Source organism: Macrobrachium nipponense, chromosome 28, assembly GCF_015104395.2.
Source record: "Macrobrachium nipponense isolate FS-2020 chromosome 28, ASM1510439v2, whole genome shotgun sequence".
Taxonomy (NCBI): Eukaryota; Metazoa; Arthropoda; class Malacostraca; order Decapoda; family Palaemonidae; genus Macrobrachium; species Macrobrachium nipponense.
Window position 1 is genome coordinate 55,006,092 of NC_087217.1, and position 7,500 is coordinate 55,013,591.

A 7,500-nucleotide genomic window follows, 5' to 3' on the forward strand; every position below is an offset into this window, starting at 1 on the left:
TCCCTTGGGGAGTTATCCTCTCTTATCATTTTCATTTCGTTTCACTCGTGCTACTTTCACCTTTCGAACATTGGGTATGGATGAGGATCGAGGAGGCGGATGAATAACTCATGGCCGAAGTAGCCGAAGGGAAGGTAAAAAAAAGAGAGATTCGAGAGAAGGCAAGTATTCGCTAAATGAGGAACTGGTGTAGAATGCTATAAGGGAGGAGAACAGGTAGTGAAAATAACAGGATAGTAAACACAGAAGTGAGAGATGTGAAAAAAAAAGATAGAGAGAGACATGGAGAGAAGGAAAGTATTCGCTAAATGAGGAACTGGTGTAGAATGCTATAAGGGAGGAGAACAGGTAGTGAAAATAAAAGGATAATAAACTGCAGAAGTGAGAGATGTGAAAAACTATTAAAAAAATAAGAGAGAGAGAGAGAGAGAGAGAGAGAAGTAATGTATTCGCTAAATGAGGAACTGGTGTAGAATGCTGTAAGGGACGAGAACAGGTAGTGAAAATAATAGGATAATAAACTGCAGAAGTGAGAGATGTGAAAAACTATTAAAAAGAGAGAGAGAGAGAGAGAGAGAGAGAGATTGGAGAGAGGGAATTTATTCTCTAAATGAGGAATTGGTGTAGAATGTCATAAAGGAAGAGAACTGGTAAAGAAAAAAACAGGATAATAAACTGCAGAAGTGAGAGATGGGAAAAACTATTAAAACAAAAGAGACATTGGAGAGAATGAATGTAGTCTCTAAATGAGGGACTGGTGTAGAATGCTATAAGGGAGGAGAACAAGTAGAGAAAATAACAGGATAGTAAACTGCAAAACTAAGATATCTTAAGGAAAACCGTTAAAAAGAAAAAATCAATTGCATTTCTGGAATATGAAATTCCTTTTGTAAAGATTTTTTTCCTTTCGGTTAACATTGATGAGTTCTAAGGATTCATGCGAAGATTGTGCAGAATGGAACATTCGCCTTCACACAAAAATAAGTACTTGTATTCTTCTTCATCTGGTGAAATTCTTTGACCGTGTTGGCAAAAGCGTGGGCTTGTATTATTGCTTCTTAAACATACCCAAAAATGGAAGCAGAAATGGGCCAACTCTTAGGCATTTCTGGTTATAGAAGTTCACTCTCGACGTGGTTCGGAAGTCACGTAAAGCCGTTGGTCCCGTTGCTGAATAACCACTGGTTCCATGCAACGTAAAAACACCATATAAACAAATTATTTTCATTTCAACTTTGATAGATACATACATCGCGTGTGATGATCTGCGTATAGCAGGAGTCCGCACCTGAGTGCATATGTGATGTATTTTAAAGCTCATGAACATATTTGCATTTTCACAAACAATTCTTAACAATTATGTTCCGAATGGACTTCTACACTAGTTACATTTCTTAAATGTTCACAGGTTGACTTTTTCGATCCTATGCCTAAAAAACAAAGACCTGAAAGAACCACTACCATTTTCTTATCCGAAGGTTACTTCTTCTTCTATGGACGTTTTGTAGGATCTACAAAGACTCGTATTTAGCTAGGCTTCTTTCGAGTCAGTTTTCGGTATCATAGACGCTAGCGCTTCCATTATTTGCATCTCGCTTGCTCCGCGATAGGTAAATTGATGATATATATTTATTGAAATGAAAAACAGGAAAAAAGTAAAGTACAGGAAGAGAGGTGACCCATTCGCCATTTTTAGTTTATTTGTTCACACAATTATTATTATTATTTTTTTTTTACATTTAACAGTTTAGGTAATATTTGTTAAGTGGCATGCCTGAGTGTGTATATAGATATATATACATACATACACATATACCTACGGCTTTCTAACACCCACACACTACACTATGTATCAGATCTGATTGTCTATTTATATCGTTTCCATTCATACAGAATCTTGATTCTTTTTTTTTTTTAGTGTTGTATTACTGTTCGTTTAGCGGCTCCGTGTTGTATATACATTTATTTTCAGTTATACAGTCTGCTGATCTGTAGTCTCATGGAGAGAGAGAGAGAGAGAGAGAGAGAGAGAGAGAGAGAGAGAGAGGAGAGATGTAGGTTGAGCTGATATACTTCACAAAGGTGAAGAGTTCAAGTGTCATGGCCAAGACGGCGATGGGGAACCTATGGGTTGTTGGAGCTTGGGACTTCTTGTTGATGTTGTTGTCGTTCATGGTTTTGTTTCGTCGTTTTTTGTCGTATTTCTGATTGTCGTTGCTGTTTTGCTGTTTCCATTTTCCTCTCACGGTCGAACTGAAACTCGTTGGTTTTATACTCATAGTTGAAAGGGTTAGAGACTTCGATATGTGTTTCTTATACTGTCAGTGATGTTTTGAGCTAATTTTGTCGTTAACCTTCGCTTGTTGTTTGTCCTAACTTTTTTCTTCGTCTTTTTTTTTTTTTGTCTGTGCAGATATGAATATGACTTAAGAAAATATTCAGTATATATTGCTATTGCCTTTTACTTTGTTTAGCTTTGAACAAAAATTAAATTTGAACGTAGGGTCGACTTACAAACAAGATAAATGAATAATAGTCGAGTTTTCAAAGGGGAAATTTTCCTTGAGGAACCCAACAAACTTCTCGAGAAAAGTAATCTTTTGCATTAGGATACTTGCTTATCCTTTGATATTTATTCAGAATAATCATATTTACAGACAATACGATCAAGTAACTATACTATCAAGCCGATTAAACAAAAAACTGACAGTAATTTTTCGTCATTAATTTTTTTTTTTTCATTTATGGTTTTCCTGTTGTTATTTCCTTCTCCTCTCGTTCTGAGAACCTTGAATGAAGCCTCAGTCGCCGACTGGCACCGCAAGAGAAATCCGAATCCATTTGGTCGCTGGGAATGGCGCCATTGTGGGCGCTCGGAGTGCATTCGACGCCCCGGAATCGACTCCCTGTATCAACTCCGGCAGGATTTTCGGGCGTCCCGGCCGACCGATAAAGGAAGCCGTTACGGCAGGACCCCGGGTAGCTCAGGCGTTATTGTTAAACTTTCTTGTGTGTCTTATTTCACGACGACGGCGAAATGGCCCTCGGAATAACAGTTTTAAATTCCTCCCCGGGGCTGCCCATTAGGTGCGTTTAAAACGCAGTTATTGGCTTACCGTGTCACATTAATATGTTTAAAGCACAATGCTTTATACACCCCTCTCTCTCTCTCTCTCTCTCTCTCTCTCTCTCTCTCTCTCTCTCTCTCTCTCTGCAACTGCTTCCTCCTCCTCCTCCTCGCCACGATTGTCATTACCATCGTAATCCTTTTGCAGAAGGAAACGAGTGAATATATCCCATGATTTCTGATAGAGTTTACATGTGGGTCGTGTAGCCTCAATTGTGTGTGTGTGCGTATGTGTGTGAGAATGTCTGTCTGTCTGTCTGTCTGTCGGTCTGTCGGGACGTCTTGATATCCCTCGCAATATCCTATGATCGCTTCTATTACGTCTCAACGGATGGTAATGTTTTCCTTAATGGCTGTTAGGTCTCATTTACTGATTTCCTGTGTAATATTGTCCTTTGTTTTTTTCGGAAAATTGCTACGGCGTTTTTTTTTCTCTCCAAATGGAAACTCTCTCTCTCTCTCTCTCTCTCTCTCTCTCTCTCTCTCTCTCTCTCTCTAGCATTAAGGACTTTGTTGTGTTTTATATAATGATTAATAACGTATGAATTAAATACAGAAATATGTATAATAACCATTTTTAGTGGAATAAAGTGGTTGGTTTGACATCTCTCTCTCTCTCTCTCTCTCTAGCATTAAGGACTTTCTTATAAAATGTTTAATAACGAACGAAATAAATACCATTTTTGGAGGAATAAAGTGCTTTGACGTGACTTTCTCTCTCTCTCTCTCTCTAACATTAAGGACTTTGTTTTCCTTATATAATGATTAATAACGTAGGAATTAAATAGAGAAATATGTATAATAACCATTTTTAGTGGAATAAAGTGCTTTGACATGACTCTCTCTCTCTCTCTCTCTCTCTCTCTCTCTCTCTCTCTCTCTCTCTCTCTCTAGCATATAATACTTTTTGTCTTTAGGTTGTGTGAATCATTCTGCGAGGATTATATATATTTATATATAAACAATGTATAGATATATATATATATATTATATATATATATATATATATATATATTATATATACATATATATATATACATATATATATATATATATATATATATATTATAACATGCGTGTATATATATATAGTATATATTAATATATATATATATTATAATTATTATATACACAAAGGTATGAGCCACGAAGGAAAAATAAACAACGGAGTTTCTGCAGAAACTCCGTTGTTTATTTTTCCTTCGTGGCTATACCTTTATTTATAGATTTATCACGTTCCAAACTTTAGTGATTCAATTATATATATATATATATATATATATATATATATATATATATATATATATATATATATATATATATATATGTATAGATTGCTTGGACGTTTTCATTTTGGGAAAAAAAAATTTTTTTTCAGACCTCTGATCCTTGTATGGTTATACAGAAACGCCATTTCAGTTTTCAGAAAAGCAATTTATTTTTTGCCGGGGATGATTCTTGTTCTCTTACAAATCACGGGGAGACACTGGATGATCTTTTCATGAGTTCCTCGAGATAGAGAGAGAGAGAGATATTTGTCTTTATCCCTCCTGAGGGCATTACCGAAAACCAATTTCTTAAACGCCGATTGAACCCAGACGTTGTAATTGGACTTACTTGGACTAACCCAATCCACAGTGTTCTCTCTCTCTCTCTCTCTCTCTCTCTCTCTCTGTATCTGTATATGATAGCATCATTATTTCCAGTTACCATCTTTTATTCGTGTTTACATTTAGATTTATATATTTGTATTTTCTGTAAACGAATGATTTCTTTCATTTTAAAGAAAAAATCTATCGTATTTGGCTGCGTTATGGCGTACCTATACCTACCTAAGCTTCCTTTGTCTAGCGATGCCAGTAGATTCCTCTCCGAGACTTCGAAGTGACAAGACTTCGTCGCATTTAACACGTGTCTCCCAGAATTTCTGCGAGTCATGTCAAGTTTTTGTCATCATGACGGCTTCGCTTGCGTGGGCTTCGTATCTCTCTCTCTCTCTCTCATCTACTCTCTCTCTCTCTCTCTCTCTCTCTCTATATATATATATATATATATATATATATATTATATATATGTAGAATCTACTGGTCATTTTTTTACCAGATACATATGAAATTGTAATAGCCACGATGCCCTCTTAACTTCTTGAATGATTTTTTCTCTTTTTTTTTGGATACGTTAAGAGGGCATTGTGGCTATTAACAATTTACATATATATATATATATTATATATATATATATATATATATATATATATATATATGCATGTATGTATGTATGTATGTATGTATGTATGTATGTATTTGTATTCCTCTGGCGTCTCTTGTAGGGATGATGGGAAGGCTATATTATAACCTGGACATGGGCAGGAGCAGCCTGCTAAAATAACACCCATAATTCCTTGCCACATTTCTTGGCTCATTTGGCGATTTTTTTGGGGGCGGTGGGCGAGCACCAATTACACCTCTCAATCGTCCTTTTTAATGGGAAACCAGATTATATATTGAGAAACAAGAGTCGACTCCGCATAGCCACGAGTCCCTCTAAACTCTAATTATTAACCCCTGGACCTACACTTAACCTCATGCCCCGCAGGAACCGAACCTTCGTTTCCGCCCTTCGGTTCCCCCGGCGCAAGGGTCGCTTCGCTCGGCGTTCCCCCCGCGGGATAGGCCAGTGTTGCGGAAGATGTTTCTGATTAGCTCGACACGAGTTTTCACACCTTGGAACAAACATGGCGGACGAGCGGCCGGCGATTTTTCAGACGGCGCTGGTCGCTCTTCATTTTGTATCGCCCCCGCTCCTTCTCCGGACTTTCATCCCCTCCAGCTCCGCGTGGATGTCATCCACGAGGCGCCATCATCCGCTTTCAGCGAGGATGAGTTTTTTTTCAGTGGAGGATTTCGTTTGCAGTCGACGTCGGCGTCGCTATTTCTCCGATTCCATTCCACGTGTTGTGTGGGAGTGAGCGATGGCGGTTGGGAATAAAGGATGGATGGATGAGGGAGGGGGGGGGGTGGCGTCACACGCCTCGGTTGCCCCAGGGGGTAGGGGTGGCGGGCGGGGGGAGGAAGGGACTGATGAACGAGGGAGGGTTGAAGGGGTAAAGAGAATAATACCTGTGATGTATTTAACAGCTCGAAAGCATAAGAATCTCTCTCCTTCTTCCCCTAAGCCTCTCTCTTCTTTATTCATCTCCTCCTCCTCCTCCCCCTCCTCATAGATCTTATTCTTAGTGCGTCCAACACCCTTATCTCTTCCCCCTCCCCCTCTACCCTCTATTTTACATTTTCTTTGCCCCTGCATTTTTTTTTTTTTTGCTGGAAATTCTTCATCATACACCTGTTCCGCCTTGGATTTCTATCTCGTTTTCTTCCTGTCAGAGACCATGATAATTGTGACGCCAGGAAATTTACAGTTCTCATTTACCATACTTTCGAAACCCTCCGTCATCGGTCTGTGTCTTTCTTTTATATCTCTTTGTTTCCGCGTATGCTTATCCTTCCCTCTTTCGTCGTTTTTGTATTCGTTTTTTCATCGTCCCTCTGTCAGTCTTCTTATTCGTCCTCGTCGCCTTATTCGTCTTCCCATGCTTCTTCTTCTTCTTCCTCCCCATGCTTTTCATATCCTTTCCTTTGTTAGTTTTCTTCTTCTGCTTCTTCCCATTGTCAGTCTTCTTATGCATTATACCCCTTCACCATATTCGCCTTCCCGTGCTGCTTTTTCTTCTTATTCTTCTTCTTCTTCTTCTTCTTTTTCTTCGTTTTCATCTTCTTCTCCTCCTCCTTCTCCTTCTTCTTCTTCTTCTCCTTCTTCTTCTTGTCCTTCTTCCTCTTCTTCTTCTTCTTTTCCTCCTCCTCCTTCTTCTTGTCCTTCTTCTTCTTGTCCTTCTTATTCTTCTTCTTCTTCTTCTTCTTCTGGCAGCGTCCGTCCTCCTCTGCGTGAGCGAGGAACTTAATGTGTTTGAACATCCAATAAGTTGTGTTGACTGGGTCCGGCGGGCCATGCCTCGGACGGTCTAATATGTTGATGGATCTGCCCCGTCCTGTCTCGAAGGATTAGTCCGAGATAGAACGCAACTCACCCAGAAAGGAAAGCTTTGCAACACCCTCCCCCACCCCCCACCCCCACCTTCAGCCACCCCCTCCTAGAGATGACCCTGTTGTTTTTGGGCGGTCCATTTGCCAAAGGGTTTATCTCGGCCCTCCTCTCCATCCATCTCCCGGGTTGAGGGAAAATTGAAGGGATATGTAACCAGATGCGGTGCTGGGAATAAAATAAGATATGCTTCTCGGATGCTAAGAATAGGGGGGAAGAGAGTGAGAGAAAGAGAGAGAGAGAGAGAGAGAGAGAGAGAGAGAGAGAGGCTGTAA